Source organism: Leptodactylus fuscus, chromosome 11 (assembly GCF_031893055.1).
Source record: "Leptodactylus fuscus isolate aLepFus1 chromosome 11, aLepFus1.hap2, whole genome shotgun sequence".
In the NCBI taxonomy this organism is placed as follows: domain Eukaryota; kingdom Metazoa; phylum Chordata; class Amphibia; order Anura; family Leptodactylidae; genus Leptodactylus; species Leptodactylus fuscus.
In genome coordinates this window covers 20,087,448-20,099,674 of record NC_134275.1, presented here as the reverse complement: position 1 = coordinate 20,099,674, position 12,227 = coordinate 20,087,448, and the positions used below count along the sequence as shown (strand labels likewise).

The 12,227-nt window shown below is 42.6% G+C and overlaps 1 protein-coding gene across 2 annotated transcripts in view; it reads right to left on the bottom strand.

The window, feature by feature from the left end:
- Positions 1–12,227, bottom strand: part of PAPPA (pappalysin 1) — a 220,270-nt gene that overhangs the window by 100,610 nt on the left and 107,433 nt on the right. The window lies entirely within an intron of this gene.

The following is a 12,227-nucleotide window of genomic DNA, read 5'->3' as shown; positions in this document are numbered from 1 at the left end:
CCTACCAGACAATATATCAGATATCCAAAATATAATAGAAATACAGCGGCAGAGACTATGCCAAGGACTGTTTTGTGATACAGATCTCATACCCACAACTCTGTCATATACATGATGTCCTAGAATTCCTTTAATTACAAATCCCTGCGCTGCCAAATACGCGTCTATCTCAAACGTTGCTTTTGTTGTTGTTGACGTTTTCACTTTCCCCGCATTATCTTTAACTAGATTCTAAGGTGAAACACTATGACATAGATCTCTCAGCCTGACATCTGAAGGCAAGGTTCAAAACTTTCAACATCTATCCTTGTTATTCATTTCCACTATTTAGCAGCTAGAACACACAAATCTTGTTATTAGGCAAGTTACTTGTCTTCATCGATATACACTACTCTCATTCATTCCTCTGCAGCACATATTTCAGACAAGCAAAATATCAGCTGTACAAATATGAGGAAAAAGCATGTCTCAGACATTGACTGTTTCCCTTCATCAAACAGAAAATTTTAATATTGCAGACATTTTTCCTAAATTACACGATAATCTGTACATGGAAATTGTAGTGGAGTTTATACACATAAATATTTAGTACTCAAATGTAAGCAAATATCAGGAACAAAAATAACAAAAACAGAGGTCGGGGGATAGATACCCTAGAGAAAGCGAACGAGAGTCAATCGAATTGGCTCTAGGATGACTTATATCGCATTCGGAAGAAACCTGTCATTATATCGCAGTGTAATAAAAAATATAATAAATGGAAAATAACAGCAACGACGTATAATAATAAATGATGTCATTGGCTTCAGAATTGTACTAGAATTTTATTTCAGATATGTGACCTCGTTTATCATGCGTAGCTCTTAGTGTTTACATGCTTATTAGAGATGAGCGAGTAGTACTCGATCGAGTAGGTATTCGATCAAATACTACAGTATTCGAAATACTCGTACTCGATCGAGTACCACTCGCTATTCGAATGGAAAAGTTCGATGCAGAACCAGCATTGATTGGCAGAATGCTATACAGTCGGCCAATCAACGCTGGTTCTTCTCCTACCTTTAGAAGTCTTCTCCGTGCAGCTTCACCGCGGCGTCTTCCGGCTCTTCATTCACTCTACCAGGCATCAGGCCTGGGCAGAGCCGACTGCGCATGTCCGCTTGTAGTGCGGGCATGCGCAGTCGGCTCTGCCCAGGCCCGATGCCTGGCAGAGTGAATGAAGAGCCGGAAGATGCCACGGGGATGCTGCACGGAGAAGACTTCTCGAAGGATCCAGCCCGACCCTCACTCATGGACTTGGTAAGTATAATTTGATCGAACGTTGCCTATCCCTGAAACAAGCATTTTCCCCCCATAGAGTATAATAAGGTTCGGACATTTTACTGTTCGCTCATCTCTAGTGCTTATGTGTATTAGTTTTCATTTTTCATGCATATATATATTTTTAATAAATTGCAATATAATATATTTAATAAAAGATCATACGTCCTGAGAGCCTGCTCCATCAGATGTGTACACTCGTTTTTTTCTCTGTGGAAAGTGGAGAGTTTATGTGCACAAAATGACCTATTATTTTTACTCTCGGGGTGAGCTTCCTACATATATATATATATATATATATATATATATATATATATATATATATATATATATATATACACACACACTCCTCTGCAGTGGGGTTGAGCCGATCTCGAGATTTCAGGATCGTTTTTAAAATCCGATTTTCGATCATTTTCCAGCCGATCCTGATGGTGAAATTTGCTCGATCGCTGTACGGGATCCAATTTTCCCCGATCCCGATCACTCAACCCTATTAATAATATATACATGAATGGGGTTGAGCCGATCTTGAGATTTCAGGATCGTGTTTAAAATCCGATTTCCGATCATTTCCAGCCGATCCCAATCGTGATCGAGAAATTTGCTCGATCGGGATCCGATATTTCCTGATCGTTCAACCCTACTCTACAGTGAAACTGCAACACTAAGATGGAAAAGTCTGGGAATTCTGGAAATCACAGGATACATGAGATACATGTTAATAATACGCAGATTATAAAAAATGGAAAGAAATGATTGAAATCATCTTGATTTATTCAGTATAGAGTATCAGCGGCACATACAGAAATACTCACACTTGCATGTCTTAGTATGCTACCAGTGAGGTCATTGGTGGTTATCTGAGAGATGTTATGCCATGCTGAATACACTTGGCTATACTGCAGCTCCCAATTTATGACTTCCCATATGTGACCACATGTGAGACATGACCAGAGATGCTGAAGACCCTGGTAGCATGTTTAGGATCCGCAGACTGATCACAGTAGCACAACCAGCCTATGGCCTAGTGTTCTCCTCATGGGACGGCTCATGGGAAACTTTGGAGAAATGGTAGAAACACTGGTTTCATGATCAATGTAAAGCCAAGCTGAAATGAAGACTAGAGAGGTCCGGACTTGTGAAGACCTCTTCATGGCATTACCTACGTTGTCTTCAGACTAACCGCTGGGTAGTATTGCACCTCCGAGACCAAAGCAGCACTCATTGTTGAAGAGTATAGACCTCCATTTCAGCCTCCATTGCCATCTTCTTTTGTACCATGATAACCTCCCACAATGGTGGTGTGAGGTTAATGGGATACCAGTAGCAGGACTTCTGCTTTGTAGCCCAGTGCTGTGCCAATGTCCTCTGATGGTTAATGTCAGCACAGTCTGCTTCCCTAGGCTTGGAATATGATGTGCCATTTCAACTGCAGCACAGAATAGTTCACTGTTCACCATTGTTTCAATCAGACAATCCATCAGTGCAGAAGTTCAGTTCTTGCTGTCATTCCAGTTCATGGCAATGTTGAATAGTGCTGATATCTTGGCCTTGGCTGGCAGAGTTCTGAGTGATAAATCAAGGTCCTTCAGTTCAAGGATTCTGTTCGTTTCAGTTTGTGATAAGCCGAGAAGGACAGACCTCCATTCCAGCATTCATTGCCATCCTCTTTTGCACTATGATGGCCTTCAATAGTGAAAACCTGAGGTTAATGGGACAGCTACAGCTAGACATCCGGCTCATAGACGTTTGGTGGTTTGTGTTAACACAGTTTGCTTCCCTAGGCTTGGAATGTAACTGGCACATGGGCAAACAGGAGGCGCACACTACTTGACCCACATTGTGAGGTTACATGTGGCCAAAAAACTTTGCCACCTATTGGAGTTAGGTGATTGATCATTGGCGGATCTTAGAAATAAGTCAAATACTCAAACAGGAAGGTAAGGAATTAAGAAACACATGCTCCATTTAATAGGAATTACAAGAAAAGTTACTGGGCAGACAAAACCTTTAAATAGACTTGACATGTGCAGGACTCTTGTTGGTCCATTTGGGTGGTCCCATGACTACAGTGCTAATGAACATGGGGACAGGTCCAATGTCACGTAGTTGTTAAACATTTGTAAAAGGAATGTGTGGATAACAGTGACGTAACTAAAGTCTTGTTGGCCCTGGTGCGGTCTTTTGTTCGGGACCCTCTACCTCATCGTTACAGTGAATTCTTGATAGTGATGGTTACGGGAGATAAGGAGGTTAACCAACCTTAGTGTGATTAGGGTAATCTGTGGGTCTCCTTGGCTTATGGGCCAGATGGAAGCTGAAATTTCAATACTGATGCCAGTGCTTATGGGCCCCCTAAGCCTAATCCCTGTGCGACTGCATCCTCTCAAGTTACACCCCTGGTGAATAAGTCCTCCTTAGTGGGAAAGGGGAACTTACTCTATTGCCACCTTTTGGAAGGTAGCCCCCTATAGATCAATTCCTGGTTCTCCTGAATCTTTGCATAAAACCAAGTCAGAATAACTCCTCCAAAGGAAAGGGGAACCCATCTGCAGATATCTGTTTTGAGTTTGTTGCATCTCATCAGTGTGCAGGGTGAAAGGTCATAGACATGGGTCAGTAGGGATACTATGTCTTATTAAAGGGAGTCTGTCGGCAAAAAAAATTGGTATCAAACTAGCCAAACACAATACAAAAATTCCTTCAGCTCATCCGTGTGGATCTCTTTGTTGTCAATGAAAAAAAGGTCCTTGAGATGGGCGGACAAAAAAAGCCTGGACACCAAGGCTCCAAATTATGAATTCTCAGATAAAAGACGTCCAGCATCAGCAAACAAAAAGTCTAAAATTTAACTTTAAAAAAAAAAAAAAAAAAAGACATTACACAGTCTCAAATAAAAAATAGGAAAAATGTGGGCATCGCTTACATGTTTCGAGACCTCAGTCTCTTAGTCATAACATGACTATGGAATGATGCATTAAAAGTTAAAATTTAGACTTTTTGTTCACTAATGCTGGAAGTCTTTTATCTGAGAATTCACAGTACCTTGTAGGGCGGCTTCTATACTTTGCGAGGATACTTTTCTTATTCTACAATGCAGCTCCATTTTCATGACAATCTTGTGAAAGTTTGGGTGGGTTCACACCCGCGCCCAGTCTCTGCTTTGTGGGTTTCCGTTAACCCGGCATTCAGTGTCCGTCCGTGAGCGTCTTCTGGTCTCTGCGGGGAAACCGTTTTTTTCTAACCGGACACAAAGTCCTGCATGTCCGACTTTGTGCCGGCTAAAAAAAAAAAAGGGCGTATTTTTCAAAAGTTTTCCCACAAGGAGACTTGAACCTGGCATTCCTTGATCTCCTGTACAATACACTGCAAAACGTCCGAGTGCAGTACATTGCTGATAGACTCCATATGTGTTATCGGGAAAGGCAATCAACAACCCCCGGGCCGCTATGGCGACCCCTCACCGAGATGCCGTGATATGGCCATATGATATGGCTTATATGGTGCTAAGTGCTAACTATATGCTCAGTGTGATATAAAAGAGCGTTAAAGGGGCTCTATCAGCAAAATTATGCTGCTAAAGCCCCACATATGCGTGAATAGCCTTTAAAAAGGATATTCAGGCACCGCTAAAGTTATATTAAACTACCCCCCATTTTAAAATAAAACCCTAAAAAAGGGTTAATTCAGGGTCCGACATCATCTTCAGCCACGCCTCCTCTTCCAGCGATGTCCTCGGGTCACGTCTTCCTCCACATGCTGCTACTACTACTACTACTGCTACTGCGCATGCACCCGCGCCATTTGAAAGGTTATTCACGCACATGTGGGGCTCTAGCAGCATAATTTTGCTGATAGAGCCCCTTTAATCAGGGTTCTAATGAAGATGACGTCGGACCCTGACCCACCGTGCACGATAGATAAGTTTAACATACTCTATTTTAGGCTTTTATTTTAAAACGGGGGGGGGGGGGGATTGATACAACTTTAGCGATGCCTGAACAGCCTCTTCCTGCGATGTCCTCGGGTCCCGTCTTCCTCCGGTGCTCAAGAACTGAAAAAAGTGGCCTGGGCACATGCGCAGTAGCCGTAGTAGCCGTGCACGATAGATAAGTTTAACATATTCTATTTTAGGCTTTTATTTTAAAACGGGGGGGGGGGGATTGATACAACTTTAGCGATGCCTGAACAGCCTCTTCCTGCGATGTCCTCGGGTCCCGTCTTCCTCCGGTGCTCGAGAACTGAAAAAAGTGGCCTGGGCACATGCGCAGTAGCCGTAGTAGAAGCAGCATGCTACTGCGCATGCGCCCAGGCCATTTTTTTAAGCAATGTCAGTTCGCGATCGTCGGAGGAAGATGGGACCCGAGGACATCGCAGGAAGAGGAGGCGTGGATGAAGAAGACGGCGCACCCTGAATGCCCTTCCACCTTGCACGATGGGTAAGTTGATCACATTCTTTTTTAGGGTTTTATTTTAAAACTGGGGGGTAGTTTAATATAACTTTAGCGGTGCCTGAACATCCTTTTTAAAGGCTATTCATGCATATGTGGGGCTCTATCAGCATAATTTTGCTGCTAGAGCCCCTTTAATGGGGGTTCTAATGGAGTTATAATATAGTCATGTGCACCCTTCCTAATACTTTATACATTCTTCTTAATATTTTTCTTGCTTTCCCAAAACCACTGTAAAGTAAAACGTAACAAAAATACTGCATAAGCAACAAAGAAGCAACCGTAGGTAGGAAATAAGATCTATAAACCAGTAAGTGATAAATCTACCAGTATATGAAATCTGGACAATTTCAAGGCGTCTACTGTTGAAGATAAGACTATAACAAAATACACTGTTTATTACATGTAATTGGACCTGTGCCCATAGCAGCATCAGGGGGGTATGGTGGGGGGTCTATATGTACCGTATGTATAATTCATAAGAGTCGTGACTGGTTGTTGCGCTTTCTTTGATCAAAACATTATTGTTTCTGAAAAATCTTTGGTTATTGTTAACAAGAGTCTTGGAATTCCAAGGAACTGCATTATGGATTTCAGCCAATGGAGTAATAAAATGGATCAATATGTCTGAGAAAGCTAAAGATAACATCATCCAGTGGCACCGAGCCTTTCGCCTAAAGTACAATATTAGCTTTTAGAAAGGACAGAAATTGCGTAGTTTAGCCAAAAGTTCGCGTGTTGCCATCAGACCCGTAAAAATGTGACACACGGAATCATGTTGAGTACAATAAACCCCAAGTCGATACAATGCAATACAGATTCCACATGATATCATATTCTATTTCATACTGTATTTATTCCAGGAACTGAGAATCCACATCTCTAACCTTGGCAACAATGTCATCAGCTCTAACTGTAAAATCCATGGAACATTCCAGTAATCCATCATTTGCCAGATTATTATTTTACAAATTATTGACATTAATCAACCCATGAGATTTTCTGCCTGACGTTTAGCCACTTGGGTTTCTTTCTCTGGATCTGGAAAATTCCAGATCAGTGTATAATTTCAGATTAAAACAGACTTTTGGATTATTTTTTGTGGAAACCAAGCCATCAAGTAGCAGACTTCAGGAATTTTTCTGTATAGCGTTTTGTGGCAGAATATTTATTATGTGTCTAATTCATTCACAACTTCGCTGTTCTCTAAACTGAACATATTTTAGGTAGGAATGACATGGCTACTGGGAAAATGATAGTGTTTTAGTAGTTTTCCCCCTCTCCGTGGGTTTCTCATGAGCTGTACTCCATAAGAGGTGGGCACTAGTTGGTATTCTACCCTTAAAGGGGATTGGACAGACACATAGAGCCTATCCTGTAGATATATTCAGCAGAGCTTTACAGATATTGTCATCAATGTCCCAAGAAGGGCTGACAACTAGAGATGAGCGAGTACTGTTCGGATCAGCCGATCCGAACAGCACGCACGCATTGAAATGAATGGAAGCACCTGGTACTTCCGCTTTGATGCCGGCCACTTAACCCCCTGCGTTGCGGCTACGTCCATTCATTTCTATGCGAGCGTGCTGTTCGGATCGGCAGATGCGAACAGTACTCGCTCATCTCTACTGACAACTAGAGATGAGCGAACAGTAAAATGTTCGAGGTTCGATATTTGTTTCGAGTAGCCCCTCAATATTCGACTACTCAAATCGAATATCGAACCCTATTATACTCTTTGGGGGGAAAATGCTCGTTTCAGGGGTAGGCAACATTCGATCAAATTATACTTACCAAGTTCACGAGTGAGGGTCGGGCTGGATCCTCCGAGAAGTCTTCTCCGTGCAGCGTCCCCGCAACATTGAGAAGACTTCTAAAGGTAGGAGAAGAACCAGTGTTGATTGGCAGACTGTATAGCATTCGGCCAATCAATGCTGGTTCTGCATCAAACTTTTCCATTCGAATAGCGAGTGGTACTCGATCGAGTACGAGTATTTCGAATACCGTAGTATTCAGTCGAATATCTACTCGATCGAGTACTACTCGCCCATCTCTACTGACAACCAACCGTATGTCTATGAGGTGTGGGAGGAAATCCATGAAAGAACTGGGGGAACTTACAAACGCCATGTAAATGTGGCCTTGGCTGAATTTTAACCCAAGTCTCAACACAAGGCAACAGTGCTAACCACTGAGCCACCATGATGCCCACATTTTATGCCATACTGGCCATTACAGTCATTGAAAATGGACAAATTCCCAGCAACATCAGCACAAGGATGAACAACCTTCCTTAAGGGGGATTTGCAGGCATTTTTTTTTTCTTTAAAAAAAAGGTCTGTTAGTGCTATTAATGGGTTACTAAGTGCACCCAACTAATTTTAGTGTTTTGAGTGATTTCTGGGTTTCTCTGGGAGCGCCTAGCATCTGCATTGGTTTACTTGGTGTAAGCTCATGCAATGCATTCTGGTAGTTGTAGGATCTCCCTCTCACTCTCTAACACCCCCTCCCTGTCTCCCTAGCTTTTCCTCCAACTGCTAGCTTTTCCCAACTCACTCAGCCCACCTCCGTAACCTATTATACCTTACCTGTCTTCTTCCTGTCTTCCTTCTGCGGGGAACGGCCCCTACTCTTTGTTGACTACAAGCATGCAGCACTGTGCTGTATAGTCTTCAATACATCTCTACTGCGCAGGCTCCCGTCTTGCGCAATGGAGATCTAGTATCAGAACTCTGGCTCTATTGCGCATGCGCGTGTTGACGTCAAGGAAGGAGGAAGAGCCGTTCCCCGCAGAAGGAAGCCTAGACAGGAAGAAGATGCGTAAGTATGATGGAGTGGGTGCGGAGTGGAGTAGTAGTGATGATCCATTTCCAGAAATGGGGAAATGGATCATCATTGGATCATCAGAAAATGCCCCTGGGGCGGACACATGACTGCCCCAGGGATAGGGGTAAATATGCATTGTCGATTAATTATGTAATATATAAAGTAGGCGGGGGAGGGTGTTTAGATTAGTGTAGGGTTTTATAGTTATCCCAGACAAACCCTTTAAAGCCTACGTGTCAATTCACTTGACTTTGAAGGATAAGCTGCCATGTGTGTACATGAGGCTAAACATTGTAGCTGGCCATTTTATATGAAGACTTGTATTCTGAAGTGTTTAGCACTTTTCCCCTCTGCAGGTATTATCTGTAGATTTTCTTCTTCTCTGAGCTGGTGGGTAGAGACTAGCTTACATACTCCGCACACAGTCAACCCATCTCTCATGTCATCCCATCTCTCACATGTAAGACCTGGTTCACATCTGCATTCAGTACTCCGTTCGGGGAGTCTACAAATGGAATACCGAACGCTTTGGCAAGTGGTGAGCTTATTAAAGCACATGGACCCCACAGACTATAATGGGGTCTGTATGTTTTTCCCCTGCGGTATCCACACAGAACATGCAGACAGAAAGGTACTACATGAACTACTTTCCTGTCCACATGACTTGTGCATATAAAATATGGGGTCCACGTGCTTTCACTGCTCGCCAATGCGTTTGGTATTCTGTTCAAGGAGTCCCCAAGCGGACTCTCCGAACAGAATATCGAACGCAGATGTGAACTATGCCTTACACACATATATATAGAAGTACTGATCTGAATTAATGTGAGTAAAATGCCTTGGTTAGACTCCATCATCAGCCTGAAGCCTGTCTTCTCTGAGCTCCTGCACTTCCTGCTGGCTCCTCCCCTCCCCCTCTCCATAGACTTCTATAGAAATGAGTCATCAGAGTTATGTCATGTACAGTCCATCTTGAGACAGGTATAATAACAGAGATTTTCTGTGAACCAGTAGAGGAGGGGGCACAGAAACAGCTTAATAAGAGCAAAAAGAGCCTTTCTGTCTGGTAAGATCTATTACAAAGCGTCTGTACTATTCATTTATGCAAATTTTGCTGAAACCGCAGTGTTTGTTTAAGGGAAAGCTCATTTATGGAAGAATGAACATTCATAATATTTTATCACTTTTATTCTAATAATATATGGACCTTTAGAATTGCTCCCAATTCTTAGGCTGCTTCTCGTCCACTAGCAGAGCTCCCGGATCCCTTACGTTCCCCAGCTTCAATTTTGTGATCAATTCTCTGTTAGTTCATTACACACGAGAAGTCACAGTCTGCCAGAAGAAACCCTTCCTTCTCCTCTTATTTTTGTCACACAGTGTTATAGGAAACTATTACTAAAGTTTAGTTCTGAGCAGACTGGTAGTGTTATCAGTTCCACAAGGAGAGAGATATTTACTAGACGGGAACAGCATGTTGGCTCAGTGGTTAGCACGGCGTGCTCTGGCTTCTCCCACACTCTACTCTAAGCTCACAGCTCTACTGTCACATCTACTTGGTATAAGAAGCAACAACAATATCTGTATCTGTTGGGGCAATATATACTAAGTAAGCTAAATAAAGAAGATATCTGTGCAGCAGGGGGGTTTCATGTATTCATATCTGCAGACAGCTTTCCTCTCGCTTCATTCTCAAGTCTCTCTGCTCTGTGTAACAGGATTCCTTAGTGAAAAGACTTTTATGTCTTACTGTCTTTTTTAATATTTTTCAGTGAATGCAGAGATTCTGATATCTGTATATTCGTATAGCTATCATTCTGTGTGTGAACTGTCTGATGCGTCGGGAGAATGTTCACGCTGGACGTGCGCTCACGCACTGAGCGCACCATGAGTTGCGTCGCTGTCAGAGCTCTAGTATGTCTTTCCCTGTGAAGGGGTTATAGGGTTATTCCCAAGACGCTTGTTCACTAACCTGCAGGCTGTTGTGCTCTCTTCACTTCCTGCTTTTCTCTGCACATTGGTGGGCAGGGATTCACTTGCACGGGATTGGTTGTAAATGAATTACCACAGTGTGAAGCTGATGTAGCAGAGCTGGAGTTGAGTCAGCTTGCATTACATATAGAGGTAACGGACTCCCTATCTCAGCCCTTATCAGCCAAATTCAATTAAACTGACTGATAAGAGCTCAGAAATCCCGGAGCTCTCACCTCCCCTATCTGATACAAACAGCTCAGAGCTGCTCCCAGCCCCTCCCCCCCTCCCTGAGAGCAGGCAGCTATATCATTTGACAAATGAGCAGATAATCCCAAGGGCCATAGAAATGGAGTGTAAACAATGAAGTGAATAAATTAAGATAGTGGCCAAACAAAGCAGTTTTGATAAATCAATGCATTTAGAAAAAGTCTTAAATCCACATAAACTAGCAGTATAGATAGGATCCTTGTGATGGGACAACCCCTTTAAGTCTTTCTGCAGTGCTGAGAGTGGTTCAGAGTGCTGCTGTCCAAATAACTTTCTGTCTATTCCTGGTCCTGGCGATATAACTCTGCTTTGCATGTTGCCAGTTGCCGGTCTTAAACTTCGGTTGCCTGTGTTTTCCAGACGTGAGCTTTCTGCCTGAATTTGCTGATATTTTCTGAGTCTGAGCTACTGCCCACTCAGTTATACCTTGCTGCCTATTCATTCTCTACACCTCAAGATACCTGAATGGAAATTTGATAAGAATCTGAACACTTTTGTTCCAAGCATAGTTTGTTCCGGGCACAGTGAGCCCTAGTCTCTTACCGCTTGGACTTTTTGTAGGGTTTTTTGTGCGATGCCAAGTTCTGTTTATTCTATCCTTTGCAAGCGTCAGTATTTCTGTGTTTCCCGTTTACTTTCTGCTCTATACTTTGTGTTCCCTCATATTTACTGTTGGTCCAGTCGGAGACCTGTGGGGTTTTCTCTGTATCTAGCCTCTCTTTTCAAAATGTGAAACAAGTCAAGTTTTCTGTCTCTGTAGTTATTTCTCCGGCTGTGTTCGTGTCCTCTCAGGTTAGTTAGTCGGGTCCATGGCTACTTCTATTGTGCAAGGCAGGGACTAAGAAGTGATGCCAAACTGCTTGTGATACTAGGATTTTTGCTATTTTTGTACTTTTTTTCAAATTATCAGTCAGGGGGCCAGTCCCTGGTCAGAGATCCTCAGATCATGAAAATGGAACTCTCATCTTACAATGTATAACCTAATTTCCTGAGATTTCTAAATATAATCCACAGACACAGGATATTTGTGTTTTTGGATATTTGTTCCTCAATCACGCAAAGCGGCTGAACAAATTTGAATGAAATTTGGCACATAGTTTGCAACCTCGATTAAAACATAGGCTACTTTATCCCTATAAATGACATGGCTTCACAACTGTTATGAATTTATGCTCACATACTATAGTACACTGCTCTTGCCAGCAGCTTATCTCAGGTTCTGATAAAGCCAGGTCTGTTATCTCTCTATGTAAACACTCAGCTAACCCTCAGTCCATTCTGTTCCTGCATTTGCATATTATCTGATCTGCTCCAGGCAACATGCTGACACACTGGATGGGAAAACAAACTGGATGGGAATCCAAATTGGCAGTTTGCTACCTTTAA